Genomic DNA, 22,932 nt, shown 5'->3' with positions numbered 1-22,932 from the left:
TTTTTTTGTTTGTTTTTTTTTTTTGGGGGGGGGGTTAGCGGAATCAGCCTCATATGATGTCTGCTGTAGGGCTGCCACAAACGATTATTTTGATAGTCGACTAATCAGATCATCATCCATTGGACAACGTACAGCTTATTGCACCAGCAGCATCTGCTCTTATATAACCATCACTAGCTTACAGCTTTAAGTGTTTCAGGTGCTAACTAAAAATAAAGACAAGATGATAGTTTATTAAATGTTAATGAAATCTGCAGATTGTTTCGGTGAAGTTTAATAAACTCCTTGCTATCTAAAATATAACAGGACACCGGAGTAAATTCTCGAGCATCTCACACTTCTGATGATCAGCTGTCTGCTTGACGTTTATTCAGCTGTGTAAAAACTATAACTTTAATCTCAGCCAAACCGGTTTACTCAGGAACAAATAAAATACTAAAAAAAGCCAAACAATAACATGTTTAAGTTATCTAAGTGACTCATATATCATGTTTAACCTGAGTACTGAAAGACAGCGGTGGGTTTGAAAATGATTTGCCGGGAGTCCGGTGTTCTCACGGCGCTAGTGACCTAGCCCCCGGCTCGCTATCGAGCTAGTGGGTAACAGACGTCTCCGAAAACGTCGGAGCGCTTTTGAAAATATGCGGTGTCCTGATAAACTGAGCAGATATTTGAAGTTTACACAGCTACATTCTCGCCTGAAAATATGTTAAACGTTTATTTTGTGACCCAGAAAGAATAATAAGAGTAACATTAAAACTAACTAGCTGCCGCCATTGTTGGAAACTGAGCTGGGCTGCGCTATGAATTCTGGGACACAGCTTCTGCTTCTTCGGGGTTTAACGGCAGCTGGCATCCTTGTACATGCAGTGCTGCCATCTTCTGTTTCAGTCCGTTATTACACTCTTAAATCCTGCTACTTATTCCTGCGGCTTTTGGGATCTTACAAAGCTTCAAACGACGCGTCGACTATTAAATCAGTCGTCGACGATTTTGATAGTCGACGTAATCGTGACTAGTCGACTAATCGTGGCAGCCCTAATCTGCTGTCTGCCTCAGGCTGGACTTGACCCGTGTGCCACTTCAAAAAGCTGCTTCACATGGAGATGCCACAGATGCGAATTTATTTTTGTTTAAGAGATCGCATTTGACTGAGAAAATAAATCAATGTCTGTGATGGTGTTGAAGTATCCAGGATAATACCTGAGAAGCTTATTCAGAGCAGCACAGACTCTCTTATCTCTCACACTGCTTCATCTTCTGTGCTGTGATATATTATTTAAGCAGAGAAGCCTGACCTTAAACAGTCAATGGTCAAAGAAACATGATACACCAGCTGGCCTCGGGATCAAACCTGGAAGATACATACTGGATGTGATTTTCAATTCAATGACATTTTAGAAATATAGTGGTAAATCACAAAAGCAGTCGCCTCAGTGCATGTAGTAAAGACTACAATGATACAGAGAAAGCTCCAACAATCAGACAACTTTCCCCCTTAAATCCAGGCTCAGGGACAGGTGGGTTGATGGGAGAGAGGCAGGACAAACACTTGCTAGTACTCATTCTATTGTAATTCAACTAAGTGCTGGAAATATTCCTTCTAGATTTTGCTCCATATTGATATAAAAACCTCATATATTTGCTACAGATCTGATCTTCATAACACTGAAGATCAACCACAGAAGGTTGGTCCACTGTGGTCACAAAGGGCTGGACAGAAACGGTACTCAGGCTGTGGTTTTTAATGATGCTCAGTTGCTACTATTGATCCCAGAGTGTGCAAATAAATTATCCCCATAATTACAATTGCTTAGCTGACAGGAATGGCACCCAGTGTGGTCTTTTGCTGCTGCCCACCAGCTTCAAGGTTTGATGTGTTGTGCTCTCAGAGATGCTCTTCTGCATACTTTGGCTATATTTAGTTATTTGAGTCTCCATTGGCCTGTTCTCTAACACCATTATGGCATTTTGTCACAGACAACTGCAGCTCACTGCATAGTTTCTTATTTCTGACATTCTCTGTAAACCGTAGAAATGGTCATGATATCCAGACCAGTCCACTGGGTGCTGCAATCCACCAGGGCTGCCCTTTGTAAATAGTTTTGGTCATACATTTACACAGGAACTGAAGACTGGGACATCATTTGTGAGCGTAGCAAAGCTATCCCATGATTCTGTTTTTAATCCCAGACTCAGGAATATCTGAATCCCAGTGTTTTCTCATATTTGCTGCACAGTTTTACAAAGTCTCTGAGAAACTGCTTTATAACACCGTTATTAAAGATGATGGTTTGGAAGAAAGTCTTGAAGCTAATGCTAAGCTGTTTGGACTTTATAATCACATCAGACTCAGTTCGATATTGATTGATTTCTTCTTTCTCGTCTGTGCTTCATCAGTGTCTGCTGGGAATCAGCTGGTCAAATCAACTGATGTGAAAACAGGAATGTGTGAAAATGTCCTGGGCGTGGAGCGACCGGGGCGAGAGAATCGATGAGTAAAATAGGTTTTCTGCAGTCGCTTAGATTCTTGTATATATATATGAACGTATTGTGTACATTTGTAATATTTACACATCACCACATTTAAACTGTATGTTAACAGGAAACAGGATCACCTTCAGCTTTGTTACCTGTTTGTATTCTGGTTCTTTGCGTCCCTTTCTTACCTGTGTGAGCGTCAGCGTCCATGCAGGTGATGCTCACAGCCATAAGTATAGTGGATTGAATGCTTGCCACAGCTTGCTACTAAATGTTTTTGCACCTATTTCTGCCCCGTGACCTACTTTTTCAACATCTCCTTTAAACCTTTCAGGGTCTTGAAAGGATAGAACAATTTCAGGAGAACAAGCCTGTGATTTTGCCCACAGCACAAAGCAGAAAATGATCCAGTTCTATTCAACTGTGGTTAAGGTGAGGGAGCTGCCTGGATGGCGAGTGCAGGAGGCAGCGCTCAAGACTACTGCAGTAGCAGGCTGGCAGCTGAAAAAGCAGCTACTGTACAGTCTCACAGTAGCAGTAAACCCAGCACAGGGCTGCAGTCCATGTGTGAAGAATGCTCTGGGGTGTATTCGATGTGAAGCTAGCATCCCCTTTTCAAATGGAGGGAAAGGTATTAGATCACTGTGCTGGTTTTCCTGCTCAAAAGAATCAAAACCTTTTTTATATCACTGCACTTTTCCTACCAGTGACCCTGTTACTGCTTACTCACCCCCCGCTCCTCTGCCTCTCAGCCGGCAAAAATAAAATCATTCAAATTCTCAATTAGTGCATCTTCACATGTCTTGTAGTGTGTTTCTACAACCTAACAGGGAGTTTTCTGCTCTGTGTTTAAAAACGCAATGAGTCAACACGCAGAGTAATCACATCAGCATTTTACAGTACACACACACACACACACACACACACACACACACTGTTCAAAAGACAAGTCAGCAGAATTCAGATAGACTTCAAAGAGCAGAGAGAGACACACTGAAAAAGAGACTTCAAAGATACTGTGACACGTGCGCAGCAACACCTCCTCCAGCGTTATTACCTCAGTGTCTCACACTCAGAGCAGAAGATTAGACGTCGTTACAATCAGCAGACTCGCTCCGTGTGTGTGTGTGTGTGTGTGTGTGTGTGTGTGTGTGTGTGTGATACATGGGAACATTAGTTTCAACAGGGGGACAAAAGGCAATTCAGTGCTAACATCTGATGGATGAAGATCAAGTGCTGAGCTCCAAAACTTCTCTAGTCCTCTTTGACTCAGCAGGTTAGATAATGTCAGTTTTAATTGCTTTCAAACTGGGTTCTGCAAAGTAAACACCAACACTTTCCCAAGAATATTTTTACACACCTACATACTTTAAGAATAAAACTCTTATAAATCAAATAACTGATTTAAACTGGCTCAAACTGCAAGACACCTAAAGTTTCAGGCATGGGGGAAAAAAAAGGAAAGAGAAATACAAAATATCTTCCAGAGGAAGATTATTGATCTGACACATGTCATGACAAACATGAATAAATCCATCCATCAATCCCACTTAATGCTTGGCTTGCATGGGACTAAATCCCTGCTGTTGGAGCAGCACTTCCATGCCTCTTGATCCCAGAAATGATTTCATCATAGCTTCAGCTACACCATTAGATAATCATCCATGATGGAATCACTGGACCAGTGGAATAACACCAGGGTAACCGGTAACCTAAGATACCAATAAACAATACCAGGCCAACTGAGGAATACAAAGGCACCACCAAGGGAAAATATTAGGCAAACCAAGGCCGAACAATAATATATATATTTATATACAGTGGGGCAAAAAAGTATTTAGTCAGCCACCGATTGTGCAAGTTCCCCCACTTAAAATGATGACAGAGGTCAGTAATTTGCACCAGAGGTACACTTCAACTGTGAGAGACAGAATGTGAAAAAAAAATCCATGAATCCACATGGTAGGATTTGTAAAGAATTTATTCGTAAATCAGGGTGGAAAATAAGTATTTGGTCACCTCAAACAAGGAAAATCTCTGGCTCTCACAGACCTGTAACGTCTTCTGTAAGAAGCTTTTCTGTCCCCCACTCGTTACCTGTATGAATGGCACCTGTTTGAACTCATCATCTGTATAAAAGACACCTGTCCACAGCCTCAAACAGTCAGACTCCAAACTCCGCCATGGCCAAGACCAAAGAGCTTTCGAAGGACACCAGGAAAAGTATTGTAGACCTGCACCAGACTGGGAAGAGTGAATCTACAATAGGCAAGCAGCTTGGTGTGAAAAAATCAACTGTGGGAGCAATCATCAGAAAATGGAAGACATACAAGACCACTGATAATCTCCCTCGATCTGGGGCTCCACGCAAGATCTCATCCCGTGGGGTCAAAATGATCATGAGAACGGTGAGCAAAGATCCCAGAACCACACGGGGGGACCTGGTGAATGACCTGCAGAGAGCTGGGACCAAAGTAACAAAGGTCACCATCAGTAACACACTACAACGGCAGGGAATCAAATCCCGCAGTGCCAGACGTGTTCCGCTGCTGAAGCCAGTGCATGTCCAGGCCCGTCTGAAGTTTGCCAGAGAGCACATGGATGATACAGCAGAGGATTGGGAGAATGTCATGTGGTCAGATGAAACCAAAGTAGAACTTTTTGGTATAAACTCAACTCGTCGTGTTTGGAGGAAGAAGAATACTGAGTTGCATCCCAAGAACACCATACCTACTGTGAAGCATGGGGGTGGAAACATCATGCTATGGGGCTGTTTTTCTGCCAAGGGGACAGGACGACTGATCCGTGTTAAGGACAGAATGAATGGGGCCATGTATCGTGAGATTTTGAGCCAAAACCTCCTTCCATCAGTGAGAACTTTGAAGATGAAACGAGGCTGGGTCTTCCAACATGACAATGATCCAAAACACACCACCCGGGCAACAAAGGAGTGGCTCCGTAAGAAGCATTTGAAAGTCCTGGAGTGGCCTAGCCAGTCTCCAGACCTCAACCCCATAGAAAATCTGTGGCGGGAGTTGAAAGTCCGTGTTGCTCGGCGACAGCCCCAAAACATCACTGCTCTCGAGAAGATCTGCATGGAGGAATGGGCCAAAATACCAGCTACTGTGTGTGCAAACCTGGTAAAGACCTATAGTAAACGTTTGACCTCTGTTATTGCCAACAAAGGTTATGTTACAAAGTATTGAGTTGTATTTTTGTTATTGACCAAATACTTATTTTCCACCCTGATTTACGAATAAATTCTTTACAAATCCTACCATGTGGATTCATGGATTTTTTTTTCACATTCTGTCTCTCACAGTTGACGTGTACCTCTGGTGCAAATTACTGACCTCTGTCATCATTTTAGGTGGGGGAACTTGCACAATCGGTGGCTGACTAAATACTTTTTTGCCCCACTGTGTGTTTATATATGTATATATATATATATATATATATATATTTAAACTAACATGAGTTAATATAGGGCCAACAAATGAATAACAAGCAAGGGGTGAGTACCGGCTGAACAGAGGGCCAAAACCAGGCTATGAAATCAACACAAGGCCAACCAGGGGCTGGAGTCAGGCTTACTACTGATAGCCAACAACATACCAACAACTGGAGACATCCAAGAGTCACAAACAAGGCTAAAAGAATCAATACCAGCCTGTTCTACTTCAGGAAACAGTAAATTCCTGCCAACACATCCATGTATCAGTATTAATACTGAAATAATTCATAGCTTCCTGCAGAATAACTACTGTCAGAGAGCCTTCCTATTGTGTTCTTGCCTGTTTTACTTAAATAAAGGATCCAAATGTTTCTTTCACTTCACCTCTTCCTCATAGGGATGTGTTAAAAATGGACATCAGCAGATATGTTGGCCATAATTGCTACTATCTGAAAGAAATTATGCATCTCCTCTGAAAGGTAGCTGTTCATTAAAGCCCATACGCTGTCAGTGTTTACAGCTGCTGCACAGGCTCAGCTCCGCAAGTCAAGTGTGTTAATGATAATGCACAACCTTCAATTAGACATACAGCAAGACACCCACGCTGACAGGCCAAGTGTCAGTCACTGCTGAGGACGGAGAGAGAACAATAGTGAGAGACAGAAGACTCAAATAAAAGAGCGAACAAAAGCAGGGATAAAAACAGGTGTAATGATTTTTAAAATCATAGACTCTAATCTGCCCTTTTATAATATGATGCCTGCATATCATTTACCTCTAAACAAGTGATAAACAGGAAGTAAAGATGAGGACAGAAAGAATAAAACCAGGTGATGGAGAAAGATGAGGTGAGAAAATATGAGGAAAGCAAAACCAGATATTTCAGAAGAAAAACTCAGGAATAGAAAAAAACAAAGAAGAGAGAGGGGAGGAGCAAAAACGGAACCAATCCAGGGATAAAACACCCGCCCTACCATCATCACACAGCCCCTAACCCAAAATTAAGGTGCAGTATTCTCCTGAACTATAGCTGGCGCCACTCAGACAATCCTGGCAGATAATAAGAGCTGATACAGCAAGAGAAGAACTCAAAATGTTTCCTGTTTTTTCCACAAAGTCTTTAGTTTTCAAACGACTGCAACATCTGTTTGTCATTGTAAACCAACACGATTGTACGCTCCTGTCTCCGACCCAGGTCCGGTGGCTGCGGTGGAAAATCGAGCCGACGAAAGAGCCACAAATACTGGCTGTGCTCTGGAGCACAAATACACAGTCACATGAATGATGAAGTTCTGCAGTCTGGTTATGTCAAACAAGTCTTAGCTAACACTAACCAACAAAACTGGAAGGCTAGCTTGAGGTCAACACTGTGCTAACAGCTGCTCCACTCTGAGGAAACAACAGGAAGTAAGACAGAAATATTTTAGTTTAAGAATAAATGCGACTGCCTGACTCAGCATTACTGTCTGCGTGGTGCTCACTACCAAGTGTTAACATTTGTTGGCTGTCACAGTCTGAACTCTGCGCTTGTCTCTCCCTCAGTTTGCAAAAGTAGATGAAAAAAAAAAGCTGTCATAAAAACACTTCTTTTTACTCCAGCAGAGAAGAAGAAGCAGCGCTCTCTTTCTCTGCTGCCTCAGCCTGTAATGTGTGTGCTGGTGCATGAACGTGCACATATTTGTGTGTGTGTTGGATATTAAACTGGCGATGCGGCAACAGTTATGTCAACGACACACAGACACACACAGTTTCATGTTCAATTACACAGAGACTGCTCATTTCTTCTCCGTGGTTTATTTCCTTTACAGCTGCTGCCCGTCCATATGTCCAGCTTTTTTTCTCTTTTAATAAGTGGACGGAGCTCCCCGCCGTCCGCTTTAACCACGTCGTTGGTGAGCAAAAAGATGAGAAAATAGAAAAAAATAAAGAAGCAGCACAAGATGAAAGGAACATGTAAAAGCTTTCTTGATCCTCTGGACAGTTCAGAGAACACAGGAGAGGAAGCGTTTATTGTCTCAGGTCAAGGATTTTTACCTTGAATGAGCCCACAGGAAAAAAATGGTCTCAGTGAGAGGACCCGAATATTAACCGACCATCTCCACCGGAGTGCAACAATCACATCCATCCACTTTCTGCTCCTCGCCAAGGAGATGTTCGGTTCCGTGCCCGAAACATGTCGACTGACTCCTTTCAATGTGGAGGAGCAGCCGCTCTACTGCGAGTCCCTCAAATGGCCGAGGTCCTCACCCTATCTCTGAGGGAGAGCCCAGCCCTCCTTCAAAAGAAACCCGTTTCTACTGTCAGTATCTGCGACTTCATTCCTCAAGTTTTTATATCTGACACATCAACTTCTTCCAGTTTAGCTGGCGCTGTTTTTGACTTATCAGAAAAAGTACTTATCATCTGTATAATCTAACAGTGAAACAATATTTAACAGAACTAAGTATGTGTGTTTAGAAACTATCAACAGGGATCAAATGAAAAGAAAATTGAATCAAATGTTCTGCTGGAGGAGAAATGAAGGAACAAAGAAGGACGGACAGCTGTGCAGTCGTAGCTCTTTCTTCTCCACAGTCTCAGCAGCGTTTTCCACATGGAAAAGATATATATAAATCCTATAAAGTTTGTTTCTGTCTTGTGTGAAACTTGCATGAAAAGCATACAAGAGTGAAAACAGATATAAGATCCCTTGAAAAATTATATAAATGAAACTTATATGTTTTTGGCTACTTGGGGCGACCGTGGCACTGGGGGTTGGGAAGCGCATCTGTAACCGGAAGGTTGCCGGTTCGATCCCCGGGCTCTCTGTCCTGGTCGTTGTGTCCTTGGGCAAGACACTTTACCCCTGTCATATCACGCCATCGGGCCGATGGCATATGGCAGCCTCGCTTCTGTCAGTCTGCCCCAGGGCAGCTGTGGCTACAACTGTAGCTGCCTCCACCAGTGTGTGAATGAATAGTGACATTGTAAAGCGCTTTGGGTGCCTTGAAAAGCACTATATAAATCCAATCCATTATTATTATTACTTACTAAAACAATATATGAAAGTAATGAGAAAGTGGCCACTTTCATGAGTAAATCATATAAGCCTTCTATGATTCACTATATGAAGTAGGCCACATCTGATGCAAGTCTTTTATAAGTTTTTTCTATTTCTTTTCCATGTGGGTTACTCTGATCAGCTTATTGAAGTTCTCTCAGACATTTAGAACATGTTCACTCGTGCTGTATCAAACTGAGTAAATAACATTCTGCTGTGTATGGTTACATGTGGCCATCAAATCAAATCAGCCCTGTATGAGATCAGCGGCTGTGATTGGCCCTTCGCCAGCGAGGGCGGGTGGAAATCTGTCTAAATGGAAGGAGTGCAGGTCGGACTCTGCAGAGCTACAGCTCATAGATCTTTGTGGTTTTCCTCACTAGAAAAAAGTGAAAACATCTTCAGATCCTGGACAGAGACAAAGAGAACATTCCTAAAAATCCTTCAAATGAGAGTGAAAAAAACCCTTTACAACATGGAAGGACAGGAAATGTCAGACTGAAGGAGGAAAAGGTGAAAGGAGACGAGGAGGGCAGGGCTCAGAGGAGGATGAAATGATGGAGGGCTGAAAACACTTCACTGTAACTACTCTGCTTTCAGCAGGCTCTCACATCTGTAAGTCTGTATCCATGGCAACAACACAGAGAGACAATTATGGGATGAGTCAGATTTGATAACTTTTTATCTGTCCATGTGTTGAATAAGGTTCGAACACGCCGGCAAGTTCATTTATGTAATAAATGGCGAGGTTAGTGAAGTCGTACACATGTGTTTGTGGTGTACACACACACACACACACACACACACACACACACTAAATAGGCAGAGCTGAGCCTGTGGCTGTGAGTCGTCCACCAGCAGCCAAGCAGAAAATAGGCTCTCAACACTGCGTTTACTGAGAGGTACAAGCTGAGAGTACAGAGAGCAGGAACAGAAGAAGAGACGGAGTAATGAGAAGTAACCCGACGACGAAGAGGGGAAAGGAAGAGGAAAGAACGAGGCAGGAAAAATAGGGAGAAGGAGAGCACGCTTGCACAGAAGCTTTTTCTCTCATGTGAAAGGTCATTCCAGTTTCCTCACATAACTTTACTCCAGGCCAACTTTTTAAATTCAGTCTTTACCTTAGTCCAGATTTCTTATAACATAAAATCCAACTTTTCCTCGCTAACCTTTCTTTTCAGTTTTTCTGTCACATGAATTTGAATTAGTCAGAACCATTTCAGTCCACTGCTGCTTAGCCATCCATTTTCTTCTGCTTTTTCAATTCAGGGTTGTCATGGTTGGGGAGGGGTGGAGCTTATCCCAGCTGGCATGGAGTGAGAGGTGGGGTAGACCCTGGACAGGCCCCGGCCTGTCGCAGGGCTTTGTAGTATTTAAATCTGTATTTTATGGAAAAGGCTGGTTAAGTCATTCGTTTCAGACACTTTGAGAATTCTTCCAGTTGCAGTATCCAGTCCTTCAGTCTGATTCTCCTCTTTTTCACACATTTCTAAAGAGTAAATAATTGAGCCTGAAGTCAAAAAGAAACGAACGAGTGAATTCGGATTTCTGAAAACCATTTTTCTTTCTAACTACTTAAACTATTACTGCAGTCTGACTGAAGCCTGACTGTTGATTGACTGTTCCATTTCATCCCCAGCAGGGACCCTCCTGTTTGTGCAGACGCTGAGAGTGGACGTAAATCAGAGCTGAGCTGGAGGCGCTCGGCCTCAGGAAATCCACTCTGCCTCCAACAGACAGCCAGTGTCCTCAGCAGATGTCGAGGAGCAATAACATCAGACAGACTGCACTGCCGAGGCAGACAGCCATGCACTATTACACCACATAGACTTCCAATAACACTTCCCGGGTAGATGTAAAAGAGGCAATAAGATTAGACAGTCTGCTGCCGATTGCCAAATGGACTATAACAGATCACGGGCTGCGGGGGGACACTCGGCCTGGCGCAGGAGGGAGGCCGACCAAGCTAACAGACCTTTTTTGGTCAATTCTCCAAAGGTTGTTGTTTGCTTGAACCAAAGAGCTGGAGGTGAAGTTTTCAGGACACAATCCAAAGTTTGTGTCTGCACAAGTGAATCTTTCAGTAGTCAGACAAACACTGAGTTCATGTTCAGCAGCCTTAAGTCAACCACAGAGACGACTCCTTTTTTTGCAGCTCGTTATGATCAGCTGAAATTGCACACGTGGCAGATGTTGTTCACTATTGTCACGTCTACAGTTTCAGATGTTCTAAAGTCTTTGTCTGTATGAATGCAGAGCCTGAGGACGAGGCTGCAAGCATCTGCAGTGATCTTCTCCTAAAAGCGCAGGCAGCTGCAGCTAGAAGGCGGAGTGTGAAACTGTGTCACACATCAGAAGAAGCCATCGGAGCGACACGCTGATTTACTGGAATACACATCTGTAATTACAGCCATGGCGCCGCGTGCCTGGATGATAGCGCCGTGAAAGCGATTAGCCTATTAGCTTTCATTGAGCACACTGAGCTCTTTCCTTCCTGACTGTTAAAAATAAAACGCCGTACAACACTTCCCTCGTCACGCACACTCACACACTGCTGCTTTGACTGTTGATTGATGTCTCACATATTTTGCTAATATCACAGATTGATCTTTTTTTATGAAATCTGCTGCCAGTGGACCCGTCCGTGTTTGCGTTTGGTCAGAACGATAAGGTCTGCGTTAATTCATCGAGTTGACAACCAGCTTCTTCTTGTTTCTCTATCCTGGATATGCTGACCCTGAATGCTTCAGTGTCAGACCAACCAGACATATTTTCCCCTTTTTCTGTTTGCTGACATGAGAAAACTTCAGACTTACCGCAATGTTACCGTAACTCATTGTTTGTCATTTCTAAAGCTTTGGTTTTGTAATGAAATAAAATAATCTTCCAGATATCTATTTTTGTTTTTATACCCACCGAGAGCATCACGTTAACATTAGAACAAATTGATTTCTAAATCCAGGTTTCTCTTACTTTCAGTTCTCCACTCAGACTAAAGAGTCTGAGAACATCGAGAACGAACAAACACGTGCTCTTTAACCCCGCCCCCTCCTCAGACCCGCACACTTTGCTCAGGAGTAATGTTGCACTGCTTGCTGAACAGGCACTCCAACACGAAGCTTGATACAGAGAAACCATTTGTGCTGCATGCTGGCGTCCTCACCTGATTCAGAGCTGTACATGTAGACGAACCTGGTCCAGTAGAAGTGCTCGAGCAGGGCCATGAGGGGCTCCTGCAGCTGGGGCCGCAGCTGCAGGACGAACTGGTTGTTGGTCTGCACGGGGAAGGACGGCGTGACGAAGCAGACGTGCAGAGACCCGCAGAAGGACATCAGCATGTTGACCGTCCGCCGGTCGTACAGACCCATGATGGCGTACACTCCCTTAGAGAACTGTGAGCAGACTGGTACAGAAACACAGAACAAGAGGGTTTCATTAATGTTTATTTAGATCATTTTTGAATGCTTTAGTCCGTCTGCCATTTGGAGCCAAACTAACAAATCCCAACATCTACTGGAACAAAGTTTCCACAAGTGTGTTTATTACATGTCTGACAAAAAAAATCTTTACAGTTCATATAACTGAAGTAACATTAAACACATAGACGTGGTTAGACATGACTCCAACATACTGACGATGTTTAATATACCAAGATCTGAAAAGGGGAACAAATTTGACTCAGACCATGGGCCTTGAAAGGATGGGGGGCAGTGGGTTATTGCCCCAACACCCCACTCCCACATCTTTTCTTTTCTTTTGTTTAATGAAACTAAACGTTGCTCAAAACATGTGACCTGATTTAGACTTCTGTGGGAAATCTACCCTTAACCTTCCACAGAACCTGACGTGCACCTCCTGAGAAATATGACCACACATCAGGTCGACGTGGTCGCCATGGAAGGTAACGGCGTATGCGGTAAAGGGGTTACATGTAGTTACATGATAACTAAGAATGTAGAGTTTCTGCAGAATAATCAGTCACAAGTGATCATGTCACTGTCGTTAGCATTTCTCTTCCTTTTTGTTGCTGAATATTAATCAGTGGACTCTTATTGTTATCCTCAGTGCCCCAGCATTTGTGTCTTTTCTGACACATTTACTCAAAAATAAAACAGGCCATTATTCCATTATTTACATCACCAACTACAACAAAAAAACTGTGTTGCTAGCTAACATCAGAGGAAAGTAATGTTTACATCCTGTCACATGGTCACAGCCACGAGTCTTTCGTTAGACGTAGTAACAGAAACGTTTCTCAGCAGAAGGAAAAGCCTTCTAACACGACGCTGCTCCTGGAGGTTTATGGAGTTTGTTTTTTTTACTTACTGGGTCACGATTTCTGGAAAGAGACAGCAACGCTGCCATTTTTAATTTTCGTCCCACAAGGCAATACCATTTAGTTCAATTACATTCAAGAGAAGACAGACATCTCTGACAAACTGGGCATCTCACATCAAAACAATCCAGAATAAACAGAAGTGAATGAAAAACACTACAGACCAGAGTGTTTGGGGAGAACTGTCCCTTTAAAGGCCAGCTGTCTCTCTCGTCCCACATCTGCTTCATTTTGCTTCTGTGCCTTCGGCCGGAGGTTACAGAGTGCCGGTGCTCATAGTAATGCCTACCTTCCTGTGACCTGTGAGTTCACTGGCTGTTTGCAAACCAGCGTGACATCAACAGTAAAAACCTCGTCATCTGCCTCCATCCTCTGTCACTAGGAGTCCCTCCATCCTCTGGCCTCTCGCTCACCTCCCGTTCTCTTCCCTCGCACTTACTCTCTCTCTCTCTAATAATGCCATTTGTCTCATTGTCTGTCTTGTTTTTAAGCTCCAGTTGTCCATAAATCCAGGTCAACAAACAATCCACGAGTAAAATCTAGCTCGTACACTTTATTATGACTCCTCAGTCACACTGTGCTTCATTTTGACTTAATGGTGCAAAACCGTGACAGTTTTTTTCCTTCTTCTTAGCGTTATCTTGTCACATTCGGGTCGCCTTTCTTTGGCATTTTTAACAGTCTTCTTCAAACAAACATGAACACTTCTGAATATGCTGAACTCTGCCATTTTTCATGCATGTTTATTGTTTTATCAGCGCTTCCAGTGGGTTTTCTTCCTCCCATCAACACAGAACAGCCCAATCTCCATGTGGTAATAAGCTAACAGATGATAAAGTGTCCTTATCTTCATGGTAAACAGACATCATCTCTGCAGCTGACTTATCTGCCGCTGTGTAGCTGATGAAGAGCAGCTTCCTGTTTCACACAAAGCGCTCCCACATGCTAAATCCCCGTACACACAATAGCTCTAATCAAATTACTCTGAGATCCTTCACAGTCAGGGATTAAGTCTTAAGACAAAATAATACTCACTGCTGAGGCTCCAAAAGTCATTCTGTAAATCACTGGCTCATTTTATGGTCCTCCCGGATTTAGACTGAATCAAAACATGTCCATATTTGTGTGTCATCACCCAGAAAAATCCCCATTTAGGCTAAAACAAGTGAAACCTGAGAGGAAAGAAGGAAAGAAGGAGGCATCTACACCAGTGAGCAGCAATATTAAAACCACCTGTGCCAATGTTTTGTTACACCCCCTCTCTATGCTGCCAGATCAGTCCTGATCTGCAAAGGTACAGACTGCACAAAACTGTGACTGCATCATGACCTCTTTTGTACCAGCTTGGTGGTGGACCTTTGGTTGCCTCCATAGTTCAGGCTTGTTCATATACATCCCTTTGAGGCCTGATTTGATTGGAATCTGGGGAGTTGGAAGGCTTTTGACACTAATCGGGAGAGAGACGACTGCCATCGGGGAGTGCTGCTGCTAACAGGGCATGTAACTCAGCAGATTTACAATCTAAGTTAGGTCTGCAAGAAGCTCAGTGCTGTGCACTTCTCACTTCTTTTAATGTTTTGGCTCATTCACAAAGCATAACTGCCAGTACACTCAACTTCAAGCTAAGCACTTGGACCCAGTACTTGGTCTTCCTACATTGGTAGCTATAGAGGTGCTTTAGGTGTGATGGTTATTAACTTCAAGCTTTCTTCCTGACATAATGATAATGATAATAATAATGGATTGGATTTATATAGCGCTTTTCAAGGCACCCAAAGCGCTTTACAATGCCACTATTCATTCACTCTCACATTCACACACTGGTGGAGGCTACAGTTGTAGCCACAGCTGCCCTGGGGCAGACTGACAGAAGCGAGGCTGCCATATCGCGCCATCGGCCCCTCTGGCCAACACCAGTAGGCAAGTAGGGTAAAGTGTCTTGCCCAAGGACACAACGACCAGGACATGACTGTTTGTCAGAGCTGGAGAGTATTTAATCATTACAGGCTTTTGTCTATGGCGCTGACACTGATCAAGTGAAAACCTGAGACCCAAATGCATAAATATTGAACCCTGTATGACATTCAGCTTCTCCAAGTGTAAAAGGAAACTATCTGACCTATCAGTTGATTGGGGCTACAGCATTTGGCCAATCTACTGTTTGAGTTTGAGCTGAACTTTGTTGCCATGCTGGTTCCTCTGGTAGTGGTTCATTGATGTTATGTGTCAAAGTTAAAAACAGTGAGAGTTCAAAAGTTCATACACGGCAACAGACATCTGTTTGTAATTCAGTAACCTATTTTTTAGTGTTGGCCTTTTTCTAAACAGTTTACGATGATGACCTTCCAGATGGTTCTGCATAACAAACATCTGGTGCGTCAGGTTAGTGAAACATCAACCCCTCTTTTGGCAGTAATTGACCTATAAGCTTGTGTAATCGCTATACATTTACAGATATAAAGCAAATATGGTTAAATCTCCAGGTTGTCTCACCCACCCACACTGGAAGTAAAGCTATTCGGATGCATTCAAATTCAGAGAACAACTGTTAATTAATAGGTTCTTCAGTCTTTCTTCCAGCCGTGGAGCTGTTGATTCAATATGCTTTTGTTTCTCCTGAGTAAACTTCTTAATAAATGGTCCACAGACTGACCAAAACTCAAAAAAGAATCCACTTTTTGCAGTTTTAAAATCAAACTGCTGAAATGTACTTATTCATCTGTTTTTTTGTTTCTAAATTTGCTAAATCGCTGCCAAACTGCTAATCAATGAATCAGTATTGGATCAGACACATAGGTGCTGACAGATGTCCTCGTCTACTTTCTTTGTGAATGTGTGTGTGTCCTTGGTGCAGATCCCTGAGGCCAGCGCTAACATGCTAACAGCAAGACCATCTACCCTTAGCAGACTCACACTGGAAATAACCATCCCCTGTGGGGCCATGCTATCATGCTAACAATAGATGTTTACCCTCAGGCAAATGCTATCAGTGCTAACGAGGTATCTGTCTCTTAGCATTAGCGCTGCTGTCCAACTGGGACGACAGGCGGGTCCTTCATCAGAGGGGGTCGGGCAGCACAGAGTTGACAGATGCTGCGAGCCTTGGGAAGCTTTGTAGTTAGTTGTGTTTAAATTAAAGCCAACATGATGGGAGTCCAGATGTTTAACCTATGGGATTAGCCAATGAAGTGGTTTCTAATTTATGTAGCATTACATAAATAGCTGTCTTTGTTGATTTAATGAGCTCAGTTTGTGCTGTTTTTTTCCATAATGATTTAAAATTCATGTCATATTTTGTCTCTTTAAATGTATGAATATTCTTTTTTTTAATGCCTTTTATAAACTGTTGCATAAAATACCAAATGTGGTTGTCGTCAGTGTAACTATTTTTCCTTTTGTAAGTAAGTAACCAGGAGAAATGTCAAACGTGAGACTCTTTCTTGACCCGGTCATTGATTTCAAAGAGTTTGAGATTGAATGCACAGCAACACAACAATCTTTTTTCAGCTTTGTAGGGGTTAAAAATCAGCCTGCAGAGTGTTGAATAGCGGTGTGAAGACATGCTTGCAGTCAGATTCTTTAAACTTGGCAGAGCCAGGCACATTCCCTTTTTTTGGCCTTAATGTTGATGCTGCCTTTATGTCAAATGGGACATTTTTTTAATGTGAGTTTTGCCGTTTCAGTCTATTTTTTTTTAATATAGACAATGATCCAGTTTGAGAATATACAATGCAAACAAGCTGTCGTCGTTCTTTCCAAAACGATTCAGTTCCTCTGATGATCGAGAGGAGGTCAGTGATGTGTGACAGGATTTTGGTGAGACTACGGCGCATAACGTGCAGGTTTTAGTTAAACATGAGTTGCAACGATTTTCATGAAATCGTCCAGCTCGGGTGATTTTAATCGCACTTGAAGATCATTTGGAAAAATGTGTTATTTTGTGCAATTTATGACTTTTCTATGTTTATTTTAACTGCAAGCTTGAATCAGCTAATAGTTTCCAGCTATATCAAAGTCAACAACTCAACGTTGCGTACACACCCAAATACTCAAACACACGGCTCAACTCACCACCACTGAATTCTCTGCGTTTCTGAAGTCTCATCCAGTTGTGATGTCTTTGCGGTTTGGCAGCAGAACGTGTCCAAGAACAGCTGAGACAGCAGATAATTGGTTGAGTGTGTGCAGAGATCAACACAGCCTGGACCTGGCTGTGTGTTGCCTGGTTGTGCTGACAGATAGGTGGAAACTGTATTTGTGTGTGGACTGGTTCATAGGCACTCTGGTAACTTGGGTGCATTAAACACACATAAAAACAGAGGAAATTGTTTTCACATTAGTCAGAAGAAAGTTCGAGGGCCTGGCAAATAGAAACCACTATTGGAGATCACTGGAGATGTTCTTAAAATACAGGAGAGTGCAGGTACGTGTGATGCTATTAGTTATACTTTTATTAGACCCTGTTCCCATCTTTGTGTTTGGCACTTCAGTTTATTTCCCTCTTGATGACTTGTTTCATTTCCACTCATATTACTTTCACTTGCTGTTTAAGTTTAGATGCTAAAAACTACTAAAAACAAGGCCAGGACACATTTTAACCACAGTGCGAGTGCAACCTTAAAGCTGCTAAATAAGATTCATATTAGATGTACCTCATTTGCTGTAACACCAATCAAAAGTCCAGTATGGGTTCACTACGTGCTGGACTTCCTGTCTCCACCACAGATGTTTAAACCACAGCTGTCCTGATTCAAGCCACCTTTAACGTTCGGGAGCCAAACAGTGAATGAGGACATCGATCACGGCGTCTCAGCGAATGAGCTGACCTCGCCTCGTACCCACAGAGGCTCCTCCAGTCAGACAGCTCGCTCCTCGCCACCTAAGGCTTTTAGACAGAGCTTTATTTAAACACAGCCCACAGTCGACGACGCCAAGTGCCACGGGGCCCGCAGCTGAGACCGCGTCTACCCACAGAGCCATTCATCCTCCTGACACGCCGGTCCATCTCTGCAGATCTGCCTGTCTGTGATGAATAATCATCATCACCCTCATGTTTGCAGGGAGAGAGAAGAGGAAGAAAGGACTCTTCCGCCCAGGGGAACAGGCGGGTAATTGTGAGGACATCTATTAACCTTAGGCTTTCACCGTCATCCTCCTTCTCGACTGTTTACTCTCCTCCACCGAGCAAACAGGCCGGCCCGGAGACACACAGCCGATGATCAGGTCACTGTCTCGGTGCGCCGTTCGGCATTCTGTCACTCGGCCAGCACGAGTCACTGTCGCTTCTAACAGAGTGACATCGAGTCAGGTCGGAAACAGAAAGAGGAGTAACTCCAGCACCAAAGCTTTCATAGTGACATTTATATTCACCGTTTATTTGATCTGAGGTGACGTTCAGGGAGAGATTCAGCTGGAAGTGTGTGACATTATAAAAGCCCAAAATGGGAACTTCAAAGTTCACAGACAGTGGAGTGGTGAAGACATGAGCCCTCTGTCTAAATACCCTTTAAATGTCCATCTGAGTTTATATTCTTAGACTTTTTAAACTTGGGTGGTTTCAACGTATAAATCTCAACAGTAAAGTCCAGCTGTGTCTAATGTTAAATTGTCTGACTTCACAGCAGAAATAAACATGCTTACAGCCCACTGCAAACAAACAAACAAACACACAAAAAGTATAATAGCTCACTTCCATTCTGCAAAGGGGGGGATGCTTTTATAACTAAGCTTTAAAAATGTACAAATGTAAATGTAAAAATCAACAGGTGTGGATACGAACGTGAGGAGCTGTAGGTGCTACTTTAGCTTCAGAGTGCTGTCACAGTGGCTACGTGTACAGTGTACGGCAACTACACGTCATTTATTCGGTGTTAAAGGCTCTGGAAGCAGGTGTCCAGGACCGAGAGGCCAACAGTGAGATCTTCAAATAAAATTAGAAGAGATGAAATTTTAATTCTGACTCGCAGTGATCTGAGCGGCACTGTGAACCCAGCCCAACCTCAGGCTCTAATTAATGTGTTTTGTAGCAATGCTGAATAATGAATTAAATGACTGCCTTCCTCGGGGTGATGCAGCGCACACACACACACACACTAAAGTCATTTAGGCAACTGCTGCCTCTGAGGCATCAATGCAATAATCTCCTGCTGAGAACGCAGCTCTGACACACACAAAGTTACACAGACACGCTGATCTAGAGCCTCTCTACTTGTGTTACCCCCCTACAGTTGTAGGTTCAAACCCCATCTGTCAGCTCAGAGCTCAGAACCTCTACATTTACATTTCAATCATCCACAGAGATTTACCCACAATTCACTGCAGAGATAACAAAAGCTGCGTGAACCACTCAGCCTTTATTTAGCAGAAGAAGACAAACCTTGACCTTGCTCTTGTCATGGTCCCTGTGCCTCACCAGCTGATCCTGTATTAGGCAACATGTGTTTTGTTGTTTTTTGCTCTCTCCTTCTCTCTCACCTGTAGGGGCGGTGCTCATTATGGGCCCCCGCCCCTGGCCCACGCACCTGCCATCTCCACACCTGCTGGGTGATCGCAAGGTCTATTTAAGACGGCAGCACTGTGTTACTCGTCGCTGGATCATTGGGCTATCAGCGTCAGACACTCTGCCGTTAGTGAGTTAAATTTCCGTCAGTTCGTCGTTAACTCTAGTTTCTGTGTACAGATCTACCCCGGACCTTCCCCTGCCTGCCTGTTACTGTGTGGACGAGTGAGTGGATTTGTGTTACCCCACTGTGGAGAAAGGAGAGAGATTCTTTGGAGTGTGTCTGATTTCCGTTCTTCCCCTCACATGCCCTGGACCCCCATCCCCTCCCTCCAGCACGTTGCAAACAGTGTCACCTGGTGTCGTTGTGTTAATAAACTGACTGTCTACTCTGCAAGGATTCCCGGCCTGCGCCTGAGTCCATTAACTACAACCTGACAGTTGTTGGCATATGTGCAACTAAAATGACTGATGAAATGTGTCTGATGTCAAAATGTTCAAAAATGAAAAGCTCAAAGTTTTCATGGTGATTTAATTTCTTTGTTATTCTGGAACAGTGACAATAAATTCAAACAAACTAAAAAAAAGGTTGATATCAGTTAAATTATTGAAAAAAAAAAAAAGGTCCTTATTTAGGTGAATTCACTGAATCTCTTATAATAAAAAGCTGAACCAAAACTTACCACGAAGTTAAATCAACAGAACTCTGCTTTCACTTTAAATAAACCTTTATTAATTGATTTTCCCAGGCAACCTGCTGATTCACATGGCCTAAGTGCATTTCCTGGAAGCAAAATCTCAAGTTTTTTCCTCATACCTGCAGGATGGATGCAAAGCACCCAGTAGCTATGACACCCAAATTTCTGAGGCTTGACTGAAGAGGAGAAGATTTAGAAGAAGATATAACCCCTAATTTCTAAAATCTCACGATCAGGAGCAATAATCATAGTTTCTCTTTTATCTGTGTTTACATGAAGGAAGGTTTTATGTAATAGTTTGAATTCTTTTAGCAAATACTTAAAGTAGACAATGTAAAAAACTATATATAAAGTCTCTGACTGAATGTCATTAGCATGATAAGAGGTATTAATGTAACGTCTAATAATTTGGTCTTCAGGGAGTTTGTAAAGCCAAAATGTAAAGCCCCGAGAGGCAGAACTCACTTAATTCATTTCAACAGTAAAATATCTCCAGGACATATTTATATTTTTGATCACAAACAAGTCATTAAGCCTGTTTATCATGATGCTGTGAGCAACAGAGACGGACTCCAATAAAACTAAAACTCTGAATTCTCTGGAGTCTGCTGCTATCAACACGTCACCAGAAACAGTAAAATGTGCAAAACAGACTGAAAAATGTCTGCGATATTATTTTTCTCCATCAAATAATTAAGTTGCTCAGCTACTGGTATGTTACAGCCCGATGTCCTCGTCCCTAATAGCAACGGAGGTCAACTGAACCAAATCCAAACACAAGAAGATCAATACTGAAAATTATAGTTTTAATGCAGTACAGCTGTTTCAAACACAAGGAAAACCACACGCCCGACTGCGACCTTTGAACTCTCTGAGGTCAGGAACCAGTTCTTCACACATCAGCGTTTTGATTCTGTTGTTTAATCCAACATTTAGCGTTTGTCAGTGGACAGTGAGATGTTTCCGGCTCCTTCTCTAAAACTCTGCGCTTTAGTTCTCCTCTCTCCTCCTTTGTTATTTCCTCTCTGAACACAATCTGAATCTTCCTCTTTTATCCTGCCACTCTGCCATCTGATATCACTTCTGTTTGTCCGACATGAAATTAGAGATTAAGATTATTAATTAAAGATAATCCCCTCCCTCCCTGCAGCTAGCCCTCGTGTCTGACAGACGGCTTTTCGTTTCTGCCATTATTTGCCAAATTGTGTTGTTGAGATAAAACGTCTTTCCAGGCGATACACGCAGCGCTCTTTTTTTCAGGGCTGCACTTTATCCTCATTTCACATTTGAGGCATTCAACTGAGCGTGTAACTACAAGTGAGTCCTCAAGGGCGAAATGTCACCAGCAACCCAAATCAGCCCTCTCTCTCTCTTCCTGTTTCTCTCGCTCCTCTCTTTCCACCGGCTTCCTGTCTCAGTGTGTCCGACACGATGCGCTCTTTATTTTTTTTATTTTCTACACCAATAAACAACAAATAACACTAACTACGGGGAGCGGGGCAGTCGTGTTTCTTCCTTCTGTCGTCTCAATCTGTACGCTCCTGATAAGGCGAGTCCTGGCAGCGAGAATCACCATTTAATTTCTCCTCCGTCTCCCTCCCTGCCTCCTTCCTCCTCCTCCCATCTTCATCTGGCCCTCGGGGAGGGCGGTGAGTTAAAATGTGAGTGAGCGGGCTCCCATGCTGCTGCTGCTCAGTGATTACAGCTGATATTTAATGTGCAAAGTTAAACTGCTGAGGATTCAGAGGAGGAGCTGTGATATTACAGCTGCTCCGTCTGATGAAGTGTGAAAACTCAAACTTTAAAAGACCTCTGCGTCACCTCAGAACACCTTTGGGATTAATGGACTGCAGTCACACTCCACGTGTGCGCTAACACTGGCTGAAACAGCAGTGAGATATAAACTGTAATGTTGTTCTGTTGTATGCATAAGAGCTGAGAGAGCAGTGTGCTGTATATACTGTAGACCTGTGTGGAATGACAAAGGGGACTTTGTTACAGCTAGCTAGCTAGCTGCCTCCACACTGGCTTTTACGGTAGAAAGCAGAGAGGTCAAAACAGCAGAAATGTAGTAACCAGTACAAACACCAGCAGAATGCACCAGTGCCTGAAACTAAGTTTGATACCACGGTAATAAATAAATAAGACATAAATGAAAGTACATCATTTACCTAAACATAAAGTACTTTATTAAAAATAGTCATAGACATGGTGGAGGCAGACAGCTTATTTAAATGCACTGTTACTATGAGCGATAACATTACCCATGCTTATCCATACCATACAAACACTTAGCTTAAGGAACATAGTTGATTTCACAGCAATCTTTCTTATAAAAACCTTGCATAGCCAGCTCTTATGATAAGCTGATATGATAACATACAGACAGACAGCTTGGGGTTTTTGCTGAAGTTGATCAAATGC

The 22,932-nt window shown here is 42.9% G+C and overlaps 1 long non-coding RNA gene and 1 pseudogene across 2 annotated transcripts in view; one reads left to right on the top strand and one right to left on the bottom strand.

Moving 5' to 3' along the window:
* LOC145431510 (uncharacterized) overlaps nucleotides 1-22,932 on the top strand; it is a 171,318-nt gene that overhangs the window by 66,297 nt on the left and 82,089 nt on the right. The window lies entirely within an intron of this gene.
* The window catches only part of LOC113030115 (glutamate receptor 1-like), a 109,155-nt pseudogene that overhangs the window by 51,250 nt on the left and 34,973 nt on the right, over nucleotides 1-22,932 (bottom strand). Inside the window, exon 3 of the transcript XR_013911826.1 lies at nucleotides 12,139-12,378. The product of XR_013911826.1 is annotated as a glutamate receptor 1-like (transcript). The remainder of the gene's footprint in view (nucleotides 1-12,138; nucleotides 12,379-22,932) is intronic.

Source organism: Astatotilapia calliptera, chromosome 10, assembly GCF_964374335.1.
Source record: "Astatotilapia calliptera chromosome 10, fAstCal68.1, whole genome shotgun sequence".
Lineage (NCBI taxonomy): Eukaryota > Metazoa > Chordata > Actinopteri > Cichliformes > Cichlidae > Astatotilapia > Astatotilapia calliptera.
Note: the sequence above shows the minus strand (reverse complement) of the source record. Positions and strands in the feature narration are given on the sequence as shown.